A 20,433-nucleotide genomic window follows, 5' to 3' on the forward strand; every position below is an offset into this window, starting at 1 on the left:
GGCAGGCCCGGCCCGCGCGCCGCCCTCGCCTCCGGCTCGGCCCCGCCAGGCCGGGGCTGGCCCATCCCGGGCGGGCCGCCGCGCCCGCTCGCCCCTCACAGCCCCGCACGCCCGCGTCCAGGCGAGCCCCGCGCCCGCGCCGCCCGTCCGCCAGGCCCCATCCACCCCCGCCCGCGGCGCCGCCCTCCGCACCCGCGCGCGGCCTGGGCTCGGCCGGCCCGCCCGGAACCACCGCGGAGGGGCGGGGCCGCGCCAAGCCGCGCTCTGATTGGCTGCGGGCGGAGGGGACGGCAGGGAGGGGGCGGGAGCGGAGTTTGGGGCATGAGCGAGCGAGCGAGCGAGCGTGCGAGCGTGCGGGTGGGGAGAACGGCGAGGAGAGCGAGGGGGAGAGAGAGGGAGAGCGAGCAGGAAGAGGAACAAAAGTGAGGAGGAGAGGGAAGGCCAACCCGAGCTCCTCCTCCTGCTCCTCGGGGGAGGCGGGTGGAAGGCCCGCGGCGGGGACCTCGTGCGGCTCGGGCGGTGGCACCTCGAGCCTCCCGCGGCCCCGCTGCGCCCCAGGCTGGGCAGCGGTCGCCGGTGGCAGCCGGGCGCCCGGGAGGCCGAGGATCGCGGACCCAGTTGGGGACGGCTGGGCTCATCTTCCCGATGGTCGTTCAGGCTTTGGGTACCCCAGATCCCCTGAGGACGAGGGTGCAGCACCGTGCTCTTCTATGCGGCTCTTGGTGCGCCGGCCACGCCCGGCACTCTTGGCGGGACCGTCCCCATCTCAGCCCACCGTGAATGGTCCCTTTAGACTTGTGCCTGCCCTAAAATCTTCACCGCCCTGCCGAGGCCTTTCTAGAGCTTATTTCTGCCCAGGAGCTGTTTTAACTGTGTGCTCCACTTGCGTACCAGACTTTCTTTTTTCTTTCTTTCTTTCTTTTTTTTAAACCATCCTAGGTCAGCTTACCGTTAAAAATGATTAAAAATGATTCTTAAGTGAAATACCTAAGGAAAATGCCCCGCAGCTTGGGATTTGCATTTAGAAATATTCTCGCACACTGGCTGGTGGGAGTGCAAACTGGTTCAGTCTTTTTTGCAAAGCAGTTTTGCAACGCAGATCAAGAGCCTTAACATTTTTCGACTGGAATTATTCCACATCTGGGAATCTAGCTCACAGAGCTAGTCCAAAACAAAAAGATTTAGGTCCCTGTATTCATTCGAAATCAGGCAAAAGTGAAGGTTAGCCAAATAAAACCCTGAACTTACACGAGGACACCGAAAGGTCTCGTGAGAAACAAGCTGACCCTATCAGACTTACACTGAAGAATTAGCATCGTTCTTGGTTGTGGTCCTGAGCGTTGAAGAAGAGCTTATGTGCACTTGATGTTTTTATGACTTTTCAGAGGTTGCTCTGAGATAAGGAGTGGTGTCACAAAGCCTCTGTCTGGTTATCCTCAGCTGAATATTCATCACTTCCCCGAAGGAGAGAAGCTGCCTGCTGAATATTTGCAAAGAGATTGCTTTGTCCTGAATTGTGCTATAGAAATTGCAGAAACCAAGACTTCTACGACGTGTATTAAACAGATGGTAGGCACCCAGATGGTGAGTGCTTTCTGCTGAGCGGTGAGGAGCTGGCAAGAGCAGAGAGAGAGCAATCTCCAGGACAGATTCTCAGCCATGAGTTCTCTGCAATTTAGAGCAGAAGCATGTTCTCAGGAGCAGAGCCGGGTAGCAGCCGCCCAGCCCCAGCTCTGCTGTTAACTCCTGCTTGGAATCTGGCCTCCATCTTGTACTTGCTATATGGCCTGACATTTCTGTAGAGCCCAGTTTTGTTGCCTGTAAAATCGGGCCAATAATAATGCTCCAAGCTTGGCAGGGGACCCTTTAACTCTTCTACTTAGTTCATATGGAACCACCTACTGCATGGCCCATCCGCTTAACACCTGTAGGAACAAACGCCTTCTTTCTGTGAGTACATGTGCTTTTAAATTTTTACAAGTTCTTTACAGATATATGATTCACATACCATGCACGTCATCAATTTAAATGTATAATTCAGTGGGGGTTTGAAAAATATTTTCACAGTTCATCAGTTTTAGAATAAGACCCATACCTATCAGCAGTCACCCCATTTTCTTCCAATCCCAGTGCTTGACAAATCACAGATCTACTTTCCGTCCCTGTCTGTCTAGCTCTTGTGGATATTTCATGTGAATGCAGTCACATAACAGGTGAACTTTGTGACTAACTTCTGCCATATGGCCTATTTTTCGAGATTCGTGTTATAACACATAACAGTACTTCACTACTTTTTATGGTTGGTTACTGTCCCATTATGTGGATTTACCACATTTATTTGTCCTTTCTTCAGATGATGAGCATTTGGGTTGTTTCTCGTTTTGAGCTATTATGAGAAAAGCTGCTGTGAACGTTTGTGTACAGGTTTTTGTGTGAACATATGCTTTCGGTTGTCTTGGGTATATACCTAGGAATAGAAGCGCTTGGTCTATGGTAATGCTGTGTTTCACTTTCTGAAGAACTGACACTCCTACCAGCAGTATAGGAGGGTCCCAATTTCTCTGCATCCTTGCTAACACTTACATTGTCCATCTTTTATAGTAGACATCTTAGTGGAGTGTAGGGATCTCCCTGAGGTTTGGACTTGCATTTCCCTAAACTAATAATGTTGAACCTCTTTTCATGTACTTACAGACCATTTGTATATCCAGTGTTTGGAAAAATGTCTACTTAGATACCTTCTTCATTTTAAAATTGAATTATCTTTTTAAGTTGTAAAGGTTCTCAATGTAGTCCAGCTACAAATCTTTCAAGAGATCACGATCTGTGAAGATTTTCTTTAACAAAGATTTTGTTTTTGATGTAATCCACTCTACCTAACTTTTCTTTGGCTGCTTGGCTTTTGGCTTTTCTTTTTTAATATCTAAAAAAAAGAAAAAAAAACTCGTTTAATCCAAGGTCATGAAGATTTAGACCTATGTTTTCCTTAAGTTTTTTGTTTTAGCTGTTGTATTTAGGTCTTTGGTCTACTTTGAGTTAACTTTTTTTGATTTTTGTACTAAAATACATATCCATAAATGAGTTAGTTTTTCTATATGTATGAAGTAGGAGTCCAACTTAATTATTTGCATATTTTTCCAGGGTCCCAGCATTGTTTTTTGGAAAGATGTTCTTCACCCATTGAATTTTTTTGGCACCTTTGTGGAAAATCAATTGACCATACATATTAGACTCTCAATTTTTTTTTTTTTGAGACAGGGTCTCACCATGTAGCCCAGGCTGTGTTGAGTTTCCCTGAGTGTGGGGTTATAGGCATGCCCCAGGAGTAGCCTGGACTCTCACTTTTATCTCCTTGATCTCTCTGACTTTAACCATAAGGTCTGAAGTTTGGTAGTGTGAATTCTCCAACTATTTTTTTTTTTTTTGAGATGAGGACTTTGGGTCTTACTATCTTGCCAGACTGGCCTCAGACTCCTGGGCTTGAAGTGATCCTTTTGCCTTGGCTTTCAGAGAAGCTGGGACTACCTGAGTTGGCCACCATACCTGGCTTGTTCTTTTTCAAGATTGTTTGGGTTATTCTGGGCCGCTCATATTTCTATAGGAATTTTAGAATCAGCTTGTTCTAAAGCCTGGATTTTAATGGGAAATGTGTTGAATCTGTAGATCAATTTGGTGAGTTTTGCCATCTTAACAATGCTAAGCTTTTGAATAAAGGATCATGGATGTTTTCCCACTTATTATTAAATTCCTTTCAATATTTTGTGCCTTTCAGTGTGAAGACTTGCACTTTTGTTAAGTTTGTTTTTCTTTGTCTCTTCTCTTCCCCTTATCTCCCCTCCCCTCTTGTCTCTATTATTAGGGGCTGAACCCAGGGCTCTCCCATTTAAGCCATGCCTCTAGCCCTGTTAAATTTATTCCTAAATTTTCAGTAGTTCTCATGGTTTTGCCTTGTGGATTTGGGGGCATCTGTGTTGTGGTAGGGTTAATATTGCTAAATCCCTAGAGCCTGCTTTACCTGACCAATTCTCCAGGGAGAATCGTCAAGGGGGTAAAGGAAAGAGAAGAAATGGGAAGAAGGGAGCAAAGGAGGAGAATGAGCTCCTGTACTGCCAATGCTAGCATCGAGTTCAGTCACCAGAGCACCTTGTTAAAAGCAGTTTTTCCCAAGACTCTGAATCTGGAGCAGATCCCAGGAATCAGTGTTTTAAACTCACACATCAGGCATTTTTTTTTTTGCTGAAGCTTGGTCCATGGATGAAATCTTTGACCAGAACAAAATCTAATCCTTTACTATCCATGCAAAAATGTTTTTGCTTTGGCCCTTTTTTTTTTAATCCACCAATAGTACTGCAGTCCATCCAGTAACCCAGGAGTTACTGGTGATTTCCCCTTCCAACTCACTTCCCACCTGGGAAATGGATGTTGAAGTCTCTTGTTCTCCCATCCAAGTACTAACCAGGCCTGACCCTGCTTAGCTTCCGAGATCAGAAGACATCAGGTGCATTTAAGGTGGTAGAGCTGTAGACTGGTTCTGCCACTGCTGATACCCCATCGCTCACCTCTGCTCCTATGATGCCTTCCTGCCTCCTTCTACAATAAATATATTAAAAATTTTTACACATTACGGGGCACAAAGTTACAGTATACAATTTTGTAAGTTTGACATAGGTGTACACCCTGGAACGATGCAGTTAATGAATGGAGATAACAAACACACTCATCACTCCCGGAGGCCTTCTCATCCCTCTTGTAGTCCCTCCTGTCTTTATCTCCCTAGTCAGCATCCCCAGGCAGCCGCTGGCACGTTTTGCAAACATTACCAGTCAGGATGCACTCTTTTTGAGCTGGCTTCTTCCACTCAGCATAATTATTTTGAGATTCACCCATACTGTTAGGTTCGCTTTGGTTACTGAATCGTTTTCTGAGGTGTGGATTTACTCATCTTAATTACCTGTGGCTGACACTTGGGGTGATTCAAGACAAAGTGTCAATGAACAAGGTACAAGTCTACACATGGGCATATCATCTCCTTTCTACTGGGTAAATGCCTAGTAATCCTGTACGGGAACAGATAACTCGTATGCTGGGTATTTGATTATTTTCTTTCAAGAAGCTGCCAAACTATGCAAAAGTGACTTTTGCTGTTCTACTCCCACCAGCGGTACAGCCTCACCAAGCATGGGTGGGGATGAGTTTTTGATATTCTAATTCTGATAGCTGTGTGGTGGGTATCTCATTGTAGGTTTTCTCATTTCCCTAATGCCTAGTGACATTGATTTCCTTATTTGCCATTGGTAGCACTGGGCCTTGCACTTGCTAGGCAGGTGCTCTTGAGCCATGGTGCCAGCCCTGTATAATTCTTTAGTGAATTATTTCTTGAAAACTTTTGCTCATCTTAAAATTCAGTTGCTTTATTATTGCTCAGTTGGGGTTTTTTTCCAGTCAGGAGTGGATTTAGATTTTTGCAAAAATGCTTATTCTGCATCCGTTGAGATGATTTGGTCATATGGTTTATCCTTCTTAGTTTGCTATTATGGTGACTTGTACTGATTGATTTTCAAATATTAAACAAATATTCTGAATCCCTTGCATAAACCTGAATTGATCATGATTAGTTCAATGTGCTAAAATTTTCTTCAGAAATTTTGCACTTATGTTTATGAGAGATATTTGTCTATGTTTTTCTGAAAAGCCTTTGTCCAGTTTGGTATCAGACTTTGACTTTATGGAAGAGAGAAAGGAACTCTAAAGAACAGAGGAATGGCAAAGAATGTGAGGGAGCCACTGCCTACAGGGTGAGCCGTGCACTGAAGCTCCTCTAGGGCTTGGTCACCTTGGAGAGCAATGTCCTTACAATGGCAGACATGTTCCTCCTGTACCTCAGTGGAAATTGTTGGAAATCCACCCTCCAAGGCTTGCCTTGTACTGTGCTGGGCAGCTGTTGATAGGAAGTGTCTGCCTGAAGCCATTCTGCTGTGAACCGCCCTGAAGCTATGGGTGGCTGGATGATGTTGGGTGCTATGCTTTGCAGGTTCCAAGCCTTGAAGAAGCTGCCACCACTCAGGAACCAGTGCTGGAGCAGCCATACCTACTGCTCTGAAGAGAGAAGCTCTCTGCCTCTCGAGCAGGCTCTGCAGAGGCTGCCCACATCACAGGAAGCAGGGCCTGGACCAGCCACCCTTGCTCAGGAGCCCTCCTCCTGACGATCTCTCAGTGCTCACTACTGCCAAAGCTACACACTGTGCCACCTGGTAAGGGAAGAGCTCTCATCCATTCCCACAGAGCAGGCAATGAAGAGTGAATTTGGATCTAAAATGCAATAACTTAATAACTGGTATAATTTTCCACCTGAAAAATTAAAAACCTTATACCTCACAACTCTTGGGTATAGGAAATTAACAGAGATCACAGAATTACTGCATATCGGCATCTATGAAATGTAATGTAAAAAATATATTCTAAGAAAATTCAAATATCCAAGGAAAATTCATAGCCCTAAAACCTAAAGTCAAAATTAAACAAGGAGTTAAATTTAAATTAATTAAATTTCCAAGCTAGAAGGACAACAAAGGAAACTACAAAGAAAAGAATAAAAACAGAAGGAAGAAGTAATGAATTAAGAGTACGGAAAAGCAGCAGATCAAAATAAAAATATGGTTCTTTGAATAAACTCAGAAAATAGACAACCCACCAATAAATTTAATTTAAAAAGTGTGGGGGATGGTAAAGGCAAATATGCAGAATGAGAAATAGCCAAAGTAGCCATTACTACAGAGTAAGTCAGAGATCAAAACTTCCTCATTCCCACACACACACCTGTCTTAGTCCACTCTGCCTTCTATAACAAAATAACAAAAACGGAATAGCTTAAACAACAGAAATTTATTTCTCACAGTTTGGATTCGAAGTCTGGGGAGGACTCACTTTCTGGTTCATAGAAGATTCCTTCTAGCTGTGTCCTCAAAAGAGGGAAGGGACGAGACAGCTCACTGGGTCTTTTTTATAAAAAGTTACTAATCCCTCTCATGAGGAGCTGGCCCTCATGAGCTAATCACCTCTGCAAAGGTCCCACTCCTCAATACCATCACCTTAAAGTTTAGGACTTCAAAATACAAATTCAGACCATGACACATCTTTGCAAAAACACTTTGAAAAGATAATGGATTGAATGTCTTAGGAAAATAGAGTTGACCAAAACTGACCTCACTGAAGTTTAAAAAGTTAAATGAGTTTCAAGGGAGAAACATGGAATAGTATCAGTGGAACACACCACATCAAAAGGTCAAAATGGTTTCACACACAAACACACACAAAATCAGATCTTTAAACAATCCCAGCTATGTGGGAGGCAGAGATAGCAAGATCGCCATCCAAGGCTGACCCCAGGAAAAAGCACGGGACTAAAGCAAAAAGGGCTAGAGGAGAGGCTCAAGTGGTATGGCACTTGCCTAGCAACTGCAGGCCCTGAGTTCAAGCCCGGTAACCACCACCAAGACAAAAGCAAAAAACATTAAAAAACAGTCCTATTGCTGAATAGAGAGAATGAGGGTAAATTTCTAAATTCTATGAAGCAGGTTGACTTTGCTACATCAAGCTGATAAAGATAGTAATACAACAAGATAAAATTATAGATCAATATCACTTACAAATAATTAAAAATTCTAAATAAAATATTAGAAAATGTACTCAAAAGCCACACTAAGAAAATTATAAGCCATGACCAACCATGGAGTTTATAATAGGAATATAAGAATGGTCCAATGCTAGGAAATCTATTAATATAATTAGCATGTTTATACACCTAAGAAGAAAAGTCATATGATTATCTCCAGATATGCTTTAAAAACTATGACAAAATTCAACATCTATTCCAAAACAAACAAAACCTCTAAGGAAATGGGACTGGGTATATACTTCTTTAACATAATGGAAAATATATATACCTTAGTCCTAAAACCACAACCTTACTTAAGGGAAAACACTGCAGATCAGGAATAAGGAAAGGATACCCACTAACTCCACCACTATTTAACACTGTCTTGGAAGTATAAACTCATGCAATTAGGGAAGAAAAGTTAAGCTTGGCATAAGAATCGGGAAAACAGAGCTATTTCTGTTTGATAAAGGCTTGATAGTACGTCTCATAAACACCAGAGAATCAATGATAACGCTAAACAGTAAAAGAATTCTGAGAGGTGCAGTATATGAAATTAACATTAAAAATTTAATAGCTTTCATACAAACAATTAGAGGAAATACAGAAAAATCCCTCATAATAACAAAGAAAATAAAACAGGAATAACTAACAAGAAATGTTAGTTAGAAAAACTGTACAAGGAAAATTTCACAACACTCTCCAAGATGCAGAAGTAGACTTGACTAAAGGGAAAACACTCCCTGGAATGTTTTGATAGGATGACTTAGCCTTTACTCCCCAAATTAATTTATAAATTTAACCTAGTCCAAATAAAAATATCAACAAACTTCTTTAAATTAACTAGACAAGTTGATATTAAAGTTCCTGTGAAAAAGATGGACCGTTTTTTGGCGGGTGTGCTGGGAGGGGAACCCCGAACTCTTGCATGCGAGGCAAGCATTTTGCCACTGAACTACGTCCCCAGCCCAAAGAAGGAATTGTGAATAATGTTGGGGCAACTGGAAAACCGTTTGGAAAAAATGATAAAATTAGTTTCATCCCTAAGCCCACACACAAGAATAAATTCCAAATGGACCATGGTTTTAAACACAAAACATGAAAACAGATGACTAGTCAAGGACTACATGAAATTTGTGAATTCTATAACCTGGACATAGGGAAAACTGTGCCTCAACACCCAGATGTGGTACAAGAAAAATCAATTCACTTGACTGAAGGAAAATAAAACTTTTTGCATGACCAAAACACCACAATAAAAAAGATCAAAGGAGAAGTGACCAATGGGAAGAGATTATTTGCATTTTGCGTCACAAATAAAGGGTGACTATCTCTAATATACAAAAAAGTTCAAAAACTCTGATGGAAGAAAGATTGAAAAGCATCCTCTTAAAAAGTCGACAAAAGATAAATGAGACAGCTCATATATATAACAAAATCAAAATAGCCCTTAAACATGAAATTATGTTCAGTAACACAAAGTGAAAGAAATAAAAATTAAAGCTACACTGAGAGTTGAATACCAAGAGAGATCCTGTTGTTCAATTGATTTTCACAAAGGAGTCAAGACAACTCATTGGGAGAAAGAATAGTCTTTTAAACAAATGATGCTGGGACAATTGGAGTTCCTCATGCAAAAAATGACTTGAGGTCCCAATCTGATGTGTATAAAGATTAACTTGAAATGAATTAAAGACCTAAAACTATAAAAGTCTTTGAAGAAAAAGAGATAAGTCTTTGTGACCCAGAGTTAGGCAAGGATTTCTTAGACACAGCATCACAAGCATAAAGAATGCTTTATGCACACAAAAAAGCATAAGGGTTAAAAAAATGTATTTCATCAAAATTAAAAACTTTTGTGCTAAAAATAACACCATCAAAATAGTAAAAGGACAGCACAACATGAGAAGATATGTTGGAAGCCATATATCCAATGAGGGTTTGCTATGCATAATACATAAAGAATTTCTGCAACTAAAGACAAGGGACAACTCAATTAAAACACTGAAGATTTTAATAAACATTCCTTCAGAGAAGATACATGAAAACCAATGAGCGCATGAAAAATTATTTGAAACATTAGTAGAGAAATGCAAGTCAAAACCACAGTGAGATAGCATTTCCACACGTTAAGATGGCTAAAATTTAAATTAAAAGCAGACAAGTGTTGGAAAGACGCTGAAGAAACCAGAGCCCTGAAATCTGGCTGGCAGAATTGTAAAATGGTGGAGTTTGGCCAGATCTCAAACAGTTAAATCTATAGTTACCATGTGAACCAGCAATTCCAGTCCCACATACATACCTAAGATAATTGAAAACATGCGTCCACACGAGAACCTGTAGATGTGTGCTCATAATAACCAAAAACTGGAAGCCACCCAAATGCCCATCGACTGATGAAAGACAACCAGTGTGGTCCATCCATGCAGTGGCCATAAAAAGAATGAGCTCTTACATGGTACAGCACAAAAGAATCTTGAAAGATGATGCTATGTGAGAGAAGCCAGTCTCAAAGGACCACTTATCATATGATTGAATTGACATGAAATGTCCAGAATTGTCAACTCTGTACAGACAGAAGGCAGATTAGCAATTGCTATGCCCGCAGGGAGGGAGACAAAATGTCCTAAAATTCTACTGTAGCCATGCCCACATCACACTGTAAAGACACTAAACTTGAATTGTGCAGGGAATGGAACCCAGACCCTTGGTTAGGCAAGTGCTCTACCACTGAGCTACACCTCCAGTCCAGAATTATATACATTAAATGGCTGAATTTTATGCTATGTAAATTATATCTCAAATTGGTTTTTGAGTGTGTTTATTTTAATCACTTTCTCCTTCTGCCTCCAACTCTAGACAAGCCGGATCCTCACATTCTGGGGGTTAGAGTGGAACCCAACCGCATGGCAACCGGTCTTTCCTTTGTAAGAAGTAGTTGTAAATAAACAGGTGGCCTTTCCTAAAGCCACTGGCAAGGAACCAGCTCCCCAGGAAGATGCAGTGGACTGAACTCATTTAGGAAAGAAAAGGAAACCAATTTGAGCCCACCAAGAAAGAATCTCTTTCCTGTTACTCCTGAAATTGTCTCTGCTTTGCTTCTGGGTGAGTTACCTTTGACGTGTTGCACCGTTAATGTTCTGCTCTTCACCTCATTTTACCCTTGGAACTGGTACTGGAGACTGAACTCTGGGTCCCTCGCAGGCTGGGCAAGGGCTCTGCCACTGAACCACCCCCAGCACTAGTCTGGCGCCTGTCCTCACCACCTTCCTGAAGCTACACACAGGTCACCAGTGAGCTACTTGCTGACACTGAGCACTCTCCCCTCAAGCCTTTGCTCTTCTCCTGCTTTCTGTACACCACGCTCTTCTGATTCTCTTTTTCTTTTGCATCCCTGGCCATCAGTCCTTAGTCTTCCCTCAGTTCGTCCCCTGTCCTCTTAAAAGACAAACACAGGCTGGGTGTGGCAGTACACATCTATATTCCCAGCACTCAGGAGGCACACGTAGAAGGATCGCAGTCTGAGGCCAACACAGGCAAAAAGGGAGACTGTACCTGAAGGATAACCAAGTAAAAAGGGCTGGGGGCGTGGCTCATGTGGTACTATGCCTGCCTAGCAAGTGCAGGTCCCTGAGTGCAAACCCCATTCTGCCAATAAATGTACACATACAAACATAAATACATGTTTATGTCTGTGTACCTTTATGTTGAAATACCCTTGGGTTTTTCATTATAGTAATGAAAAACAGACTAATACATCTCTTCTCTAGTGCTTGCACCATGTCCATTCACACCAACAATACATGAGAGTGCTTATTTCCCCATGGCTTTGCCAACAGAATAATTGCTAAGCTTTTAAATTTTTGCCAAGCCAGTGGGCAAGAAATGATATCTCAATGAAATTTTTTTATTTTTATTTATTTAATTTATTTATTTTTTACCTGTAAACATAATTTTATTTTATTTTTTTTCTTTTTTAATGTTTTATTTTTCATATGTGCATACAAGGCTTGGGTCATTTCTCCCCCCTGCCGCCACCCCCTCCCTTACCACCACTCCACCCCCTCCCTCTCCCCCCTACCCCCTCAATACCCAGCAGAAACTATTTTGCCCTTATTTCTAATTTTGTTGTAGAGAGAGTATAAGCCATAATAGGAAGGAACAAGGGTTTTTGCTGGTTGAGATAAGGATAGCTATACAGGGCATTGACTCACATTGATTTCCTGTGCGTGGGTGTTACCTTCTAGGTTAATTCTTTTTGATCTCACCTTTTCTCTAGTTCCTGGTCCCCTTTTCCTATTGACCTCAGTTGCTTTTAAGGTGTCTGCTTTAGTTTCTCTGTGTTAAGGGCAACAAATGCTAGCTAGTTTTTTAGGTGTCTTACCTATCCTCACCCCTCCCTTATGTGCTCTCGCTTTTATCATGTGCTCAAAGTCCAATCCCCTTGTTGTGTTTGCCCTTGATCTAATGTCCACATATGAGGGAGAACATACGATTTTTGGTCTTTTGGGCCAGGCTAACCTCACTCAGAATGATGTTCTCCAATTCCATCCATTTACCAGCGAATGATAACATTTCATTCTTCTTCATGGCTGCATAAAATTCCATTGTGTATAGATACCACATTTTCTTAATCCATTCGTCAGTGGTGGGGCATCTTGGCTGTTTCCATAACTTGGCTATTGTGAATAGTGCCGCAATAAACATGGGTGTGCAGGTGCCTCTGGAGTAACAGTCTTTTGGGTATATCCCCAAGAGTGGTATTGCTGGATCAAATGGTAGATCAATGTTTAGCTTTTTAAGTAGCCTCCAAATTTTTTTCCAGAGTGGTTGTACTAGTCTACATTCCCACCAACAGTGTAAGAGGGTTCCTTTTTCCCGGCATCCTCACCAGCACCTGTTGTTAGTGGTGTTGCTGATGATGGCTATTCTAACAGGGGTGAAGTGGAATCTTAGTGTGGTTTTAATTTGCATTTCCTTTATTGCTAGAGATGGTGAGCATTTTTTCATGTGTTTTTTGGCCATTTGAATTTCTTCTTTTGAGAAAGTTCTGTTTAGTTCACTTGCCCTCAATGAAATTTTTTTTAAAAGAGCATTTTACTTCTTTCTTTCCCTTCTTCCTCCATCTGCTCCCTCCTTCCTTCCCTCTTTCCCTTCCTCCTTCCCTTCTTCCTTCCCTCTCTCTTCCTTTCCTTCTTCCTTCCTTCTTTCCTCTCTCCTTCCCTCCTCCCTTGCTCTCTTTTTCTTTCTTTTCTTTTTTTGAGATAGGGTCTTACTGTTACCTCAGGCTGACCCAGAATTTTAATCCTCCTGCCTCAGCCTCCCAAGTGCTGGGAACAAAGGAGACTACACCACACCCTGCTTGTTGTGATGGGGGTCTCATTAACTTTTTGCCTGAGCTGGCCTTAAACTGAGACCCTCCTGTCTTCACCTCTAATGGAGCTGGGAGGGTAGATGTGAACCACATGCTGGCTAGAAGAGATTTATTTAGCTCACAGTTCTGGATGTTCAAAAGCTCACACTTCTGGCATTGGCCTTCTTGCTGGTAGATTCCTGAGGTGATGGCACCTAGCAAAGACAGGGGGCATCCCTGGGTGTATGCATGTCTTCCTGTCTCTCTCGCTCTTCTCTTTAAGCCAGGTTTCAGTCATGGGGTTTCACTCTAGTAACCTTATTTGCACCTGATCACTTCCAAAAGTCCCCACCTGTATACACCATAGTCAGATTAAGTTTGTACCCTCTTAATACTTTACAGTAGGAATCAAATGTCAGCATGAGTTCAGGGGACAAACTGTATTTAGACCATAGCAGGTAGTATATGTGCACTGAGCCTTAACCCAGCATTCCCACTTCTGATGATTTATCCTGAGACATACCTTCAACAACAGGAAGTACACACAGAAACTGTCACTACCGTGTCAAAAAACATGTGAAATACCAAAAATGACCTAAATGTGTAGACATAGAAATAGGTCAAATTACAAATAAAGTATGGCACACACAATGCACATTGCACAGCTGCAAAGAGTGAGAACAATCTCATGGATGCGTGGAGGGATTTCCAAGAGTCCTATTAGGTGAAGAAAGATATTTATATTCTATGTCTATTACATAGATGTCGTATATATGTCATATATACATGTATGTAGACATATGTAAGGAACGAAAGAAAGAAAACAGACACACATCTGTTATTTTGACTACAAAATGCAAAACACACACAAGAGAAAACAATCAATTGAGCATTGGTAGTGGGGAATGAGTAGAAAGAAAACAGGAGTGATTTTTCTTTTGGAAGCATGCTAATATTCTACAGATTCAAAAAACAGAATTAAGCCAACACGAATGAGGAGATCCAACACACCTGAAACTGAAAGCAAACTGAAGCTGGTAGACCTGACAGCCTTTGCAAAGAGGAATCGAGCCACACTGAAGGAGAGAAAAACAGGAACCCAAGTGACTTAGGTGCATACTCCTTGTGCAGACAGCCCTGGTTCAGCTCAGGGTTGGGATGGATTTTTATTCTACAATGAGTGAACTAACTCAGAGAATCTCAGCCCTATGACAGGATTGAGCATATGAACTGACAGTTGATTTTCCTGGGAGCCACAGTCCTCACTGTAGAGGAAGGATCTAAAGCGAGCAGGGGAAGGCAAAGAAAACCCTGTGGAGATGGGTGGGAATTAAAGGGTTAGCGTGAAACCATGGTTTCTAAAACACGTGTAAGAATATGGATGTGTAGTTACATGTACATGCATGCTTGCATATCGCCTTCCACAGTTATGTTCACATGGTGTACGTGTGCCATGCGAGTGTGTACTTTATACATGTGTGCATGCTTATGACTGTGTGCACGTGCAGAGAAGCAAACTAGTGATAAGCACACCTTGCATCCCAACCTGGGTCTCTGATACCATTCCTCCTGTAAGAACCAGGACTTGTAGAAATGGCAGATTTCAGGGTGGAGGAAGGAAAAGTTCAAGATGACTCTGGGCCATTCTTATTCTTTATGACATAAAATAAGGGAGGACTAAAACAAACAGTGCATATAGCAAGGACACAGGAGCCAGGTTGAGGGGGCTCCCAATAACCAAATCTCAGACAATTTGACCACTAAAATCACTAAATGCAGTAATGAATTATAAATCAGTGAAAATAACAGGTACCCATGAGTCCATATAAATCATAAATAAGACAATGGTGGGAGAGAAGAGTGGGCTCCTGCTTCTAGAAAAATGCCAAGTGTTAAGCAGTAAGCATGGAGGAGGACTGCAATGGGAAATCTCAGACAAAAGTCATCAATGATACCAAACACATGGAGGGAGGTTTGATGTGGAGCTTTTTAGATGGTTACGTTGCTTATAATAACTCTCCACAGATTGCTTGGTATAAGAAAAAAAAATGGTTGACAATACCTTGACTAAATGATCGAGATTAGCACACCAAGGTGGGGCAGATGGACCTTATGTTCCTCATGTAGGATTCCATGAGAATGACTCATGTTCTGACTGGGAGGGCACAATCTGAACGCAATGATGAGAAAGTGCTGGTCAAATCCAGATGAGACAGAGTCTATGATAAAAAGAGGGAAGGGACTATATTTTTAAAAAGACAAAACAGTGTCCTGAAAGTCAAAGCAAAGAAACTGTTCCCAACTACAGGAGACTAAGATACATGACTCTCCAAAGGATATTGTTGGGTGGATGATAAAATCAGAATTTGAATGGTTGGTTAGACAAATACTTCAAAGTGGAGTTTCCTGAAGTTAACAACAGCTCCATGACTATGAAGAAGAATGTCCTTATCGTTGAGTAAACCAGCCTGGTACACGCAAATGTTCCATAAAAATTAGCATAAAAACAGAAAGTGGGGCAAAATGTTAGTAATGGTAAATCTAGGCAAAATATTCTTTGAACTATCTAAATAATTTATGCTCCTTGGTGTGTTTCCAGGTCAGCCATGCTGATTCCTGTTAGCTGGGATCAATTGACCTTCACTCCAGGCTGACAGTTGAGTCAAGGCCTGCCTCAGGTATCTCCTCCTCCTTGGACAGGAGAGCTGGACAGGATAGAGTCTTCTCATGGTAAAGGCACTGCTACAGGAAGGCACAGGCAACTGCATGAAGGCAGGTTGAACCCTCTGCTTGTGACACATCTAGCAGCATCCCATTGGTCAAAGCAAGTCACATGTCCAAGCCCAAAGTCAAGGGCTGGGGAAGCACCTTCTGTCCTTCATGGGAAAAAGTCCAAAGTCCCAGGCAAAAGGTGTGAACACCTGGAGTGTTGACAAATCAGGACCAATAATAATTCAGCTTCCACAGGTGGCCAACATGAATACATGGTGGCTATTTTTAAGCCAAGTCTGTAGGAATGAAAAATACTGCTTTTGCCTCTGAAAGGGCAATGTGACAGCAAAAGAGCAGCAAAGAGTGAGGCAGGCTTCTCCAGTCAGCCTTGTGGAGGCATTGCTAAGGAGCCTGGCCAAGAAACTTACCAAGTTCAAGTACCTGATTTGAATTTTTATCAGAGCAGCAAGCTCAGGAAAAGGACAAGGAATGGATGCATATGAAGGAGTGTTACATTCCTCGTCAATGTCCGGGTACATAAATACCCAGACCTGCTCATTTCTGTCAGTCTCTCCTGATGTGGCAGGTGGGAACTTCCAAGAGACTGAACTACAGTGCAGAAAGTTGCTGGTAAAGCAAATAGTTTGTACAAATGGAATTTGGTCTTCCCAAGAAATGTTTCTGTTGTCATTTGACTTTTCTACAAAGACGTGGGTATATTTTTCTCTGGATGATTGGAAGCAATCCTAAAAATCAGAGCATTCTGTTTTCTGGAAACTGATGAAGGCTCTCCTGAGACTTGCCCTCCAACACAATTTTCTGGACTCCATGCAGACCACTCTGTATTGTGATCAGACGATGGACTAGCTGCAATGGTTAAATGAAGGTTAGTTTAGTCTGTGTAGTTTGTGCCGGCCCATTATTCACTCATCTTTCTTCTAGAAATGGTTTCCTGAATTCCCTTGGAAGAACTGATCCTCCCACCTGTGAATCTTAGTCTATCTGGGTCTGAATTGGTAGGACATAAACCTGGAGCTGCTATTGAAGAAAATATCTAGGCCTCTTTCCAGTAGGAGAGTGTCTACCCAGGAGAGAAGCCAACACAGAGGAAAGAAGAACCCAAGCCCTAATCTTCACCTGAGCTGGATCTAGTTATGCCTAAACTTCTAGTTTCATAAATCAGTAATTTTAATCTCATTACCTGGAAGTGGTTTGAGATGAATTTCTCTTCATTGAGGGTAAGAAGCAGGTTTCATTTATCTTTGTCTTCTGAGCCCCTGAGAGCAATGCCTAGTGTGCTTGTAAAGAACCTCCCTGGTGCACTAAGTTAAAGGGCTTAGCCTTGGTCTTGGGCAACTGAGGAGTACCTGTGAAACCGAAGATAGGAACACATCTCTTCCTGGGACACTGGGACAGAAGAAGTTAAGCATTTTTAGAGCTCTGTTAAATATTGTTAAAAGTACTATTACTGATAAGCCTTTGTTGTAAGTTTTGAAAGTTTTTTTTTTTTTTTCCTTTAAATGTGTTGACATGCTGGGGACTGGGAGATTTAACTCCCTAACTGACAGCTGCTAATCCCTCCTCCAGGGCCCCAGCTGCCTTGAGCCAAGGACTGCCATCCAGGCAGCTGAACTGCTCTCATGCCAGCACCCAAAGCACAACTCCAGCTACAGAAGGCACTGCCCCCGCTGCTTCTACAGACTTTAGCTCAACAGAAGACCTGTGATTGGTGCAAACACAGTCCTTCATTTGAGTAAAGGACTGTTCCATGACTGATACAGATATGAGGGGATTTCTGTGATTGGTGCAGACACCCTTGTCCTCTTCCCTTTCTGGCTATATTAGCAGATTGCTCAATTCACTTCCCAAGCAACTGGGAGACACATTCCTTGCTGCACCCCTGGTGTTAAAACATCAGGTCCCAAAAAAGACTTTCTTTCAAGTGGTCTTGCCCACCTTTGCTGAGCTGGTACTCTTATTACATAGAAAAAAGAAAAGAACAGTGGAAGGAAGGAAGTTGCCCAGGCAGCAGGGCAGCAGTAAAACTGGAGCGCTGAGAAGCCCAGGCAAAATGGACCAAAGCAGGGGATGGGAGGAGGTAGGCACCAATGGAGAAAGAAAACTGACGCCAGCTGGTTGGAATTGGCTGGCAGAGAGACCCCTCCCACAGCAGGACCCTTAACCAGGGGCCTTGAGCCTGAACCGCAGATGCCCTAGTTGTCCAAGGCCTGGGGCTGACTATTGCCATCTATTGTTATCCACTTTGCTGCCTGAAAATACCTGCAAGGGCCTGGAATAACCTGGAATAAGCCCTGACTTCTGTCCAGGTGGAGCTGGACCCCAGCCAGCTGGCTTGCACAGGAGGCACTTGTGCATCTGAGCTGCAGGTGGAAGGGCAGGGGTAGTGTTTCTGCAGTTTTCAAAGCAAGCAAGGGCGAACCTGAAACCCTTACTTCATAGTCCACCTGGCTGGAATTCCACTCTCTGATGACAGGAGGAGGGAGACATAGCTGAGTTACATGCTCCCTCTAGAGGTGCATAAGGGACAGGGCCCTCACCTCCACAGGCCAGGTGTGCACACATCCTAAACAGGCATTCGAGCCACTTTGTCCTGCATGGTAACTCAGGCATTGGTTAAAGGAATAACTGCCTGTGCGTGATTACAACGGAATTGAAACAGGACTCTAGTGAATGACTTCCAGAATGCAGGCAGGGAACACTGTTAAATGCAGTTTATTTACACTTGAAGCACTCATACTCCCATCTCTCCTAGACAGTCCTATAGCTGACTTGATCTCGCTTTGTCTCCTGCTCTTCCCATATCTCATGGTCTCTCAATTACCATGTGTGCTGTGTCATGAGCACAAAGTCGAGTTACTTTGTCTGTCCTGCCTTCTGGATGTGAACCTTGAGGGCAGAGGCAATCGTTTTCATGGCTGTGGCTCTTGCTGTCCTCACCTTCCCCCCACAGTGACTTTAATGCTCAATTGTTGCATTAAATATCTCTAAATAGATCTGATCCAAAAAAGATAGCATGCTCTCTGAACCCCTATGTTTATTAGGACTCTTCTGAGACCAGTGGCAGAAGCTCAACTCGAAATGACTTTAAAAATATATTATCGATTCACAGTGCAAGCACAGCTAATGCAGAGTTTCAAACAGTGTCATCCAAACTATATATTTTGGTTCTGCTTCCTTTTGCACTGACCTATGCTCTCAGGCAAGCTCTGCCCTTGAGATGACAAATACAGTTATTGGCATATACATTCTGCCAGCTTAGCAGGTTCAGTGGGAAAGAGCTTTCAGCCAGGAGAGTTGGCACATGCCTGTACTCCCAGGTCTTGGGAGGCTGAAGTAATAGGATCACTAGTTTGAGGCCAGTCCAGGCTACACAACAAGAGTCTCAGAAAAAAAATAAAGTTTTTCTTTTTCAAAATCTCCAGCCAAGGGTCTGGGGTTGTCTCATTGGCTTGTCTTTGGCCAGGTGCCCATTAACTGAGCTAATTAGCAGCCAGGGCACTGGGTCACACTGATTGGCCATGCCTAGGTCACCCATCCATGTTTGGAATCAAGAAGTGAAACCAGCCCCATCCAAATCACACAGACTGAGGGTGAAGGGAAAAGTGGTTTCCTAAAGGCAAGTGGGGGTGACATTGGCTTACGTGAAGAAAGAAAGATAGATTGTGGCAGCTAACACTCACTGATGTCCACTGTATATAAACATTTGGTAATTCATTTGTGTGTCTATGTATGTGTGCATAGACACACAGGTTGAGCACTCCTAAGCTGAAAATTCAAATGGAAATCATTGAATTATGATTAAAAATCATAAAATTTTAAGTGCCGATGTGATGCCACAAATGGAAAATCCCATACTGTGAAACTTTGTTTCATGTGCAAAATTATTAAAAATATTATTTAAAATTATTAGCAGTTGCTGGGCACCAGTGGCTCAGCCTGTAATCCTAGCTACTCAGGAGGCAGCGATCAGGAGGATCGCATCCCAAGCCAGCCTGTGCAAACAGTTTGGGAGACCCTGTCTCAAAAATACTCAACACACACACACACACACACACACACAAAACAAGGGCTGGTGGAGTGGCCCTTGTATGAAACATAAGTGAGTTTCAGTTTTAGACTTGGGTCCGCTCTCCAAGATGTCTCCATTGTGTATATGCCAATATTCTAAAATCTGAACTTCAAAAATATTCTGGTCCCAACCATTTTGGTTAAGGCATACTCAATCTGTGTATGTAATCAATATGTGTAATTGTAGGCTGATTTTGATTAAATATATTCAGAACAACAACTAGAGTTACCATCAACCGAGTGTACACTCTGTGCTACCACTGTTCTCATCATTTGACATTTCCTGACTCGTAGTTTTTACACCCCCAATGAGACAAGTACTATTACCATCTTTGTTTTACACGCAACATCTTGGGTCTGTCTAAGGTCAATTTAACTCCATATCACCTTGTCTCACATTAAGGAAAGAGAAGTCGCAAGCATGCTGGGTATTTGCTTGATATTTTCTTCCTCTCCCAGTGTTTGAAGCAAACACTGGCATATACATGTTGAATGTTCTACCAGGCACTCAGGAGACCAGAAGGTAACATGAGACCCCTGCCAGGAGGGTCACCAGTATAGAGGGGGAGAGAAACACATAAATACAGGATTGAAGTGCAGTGCAGCTCGTGTTAAAGCAATGGTC

At 42.7% G+C, this 20,433-nt stretch overlaps 1 long non-coding RNA gene across 1 annotated transcript; it reads left to right on the plus strand.

Annotated features, from left to right (window-relative positions):
• Nucleotides 1–395: 395 nt before the first annotated feature.
• On the plus strand, nt 396–19,161 carry LOC141418020 (uncharacterized). The gene is made up of 3 exons (XR_012442658.1): nt 396–1,950; nt 10,514–10,759; nt 15,607–19,161. It is a non-coding gene; the product is annotated as an uncharacterized lncRNA (long non-coding RNA).
• The last annotated feature ends 1,272 nt before the right edge of the window (nt 19,162–20,433 follow it).

This window comes from Castor canadensis, chromosome 16 (genome assembly GCF_047511655.1).
Source record: "Castor canadensis chromosome 16, mCasCan1.hap1v2, whole genome shotgun sequence".
In the NCBI taxonomy this organism is placed as follows: domain Eukaryota; kingdom Metazoa; phylum Chordata; class Mammalia; order Rodentia; family Castoridae; genus Castor; species Castor canadensis.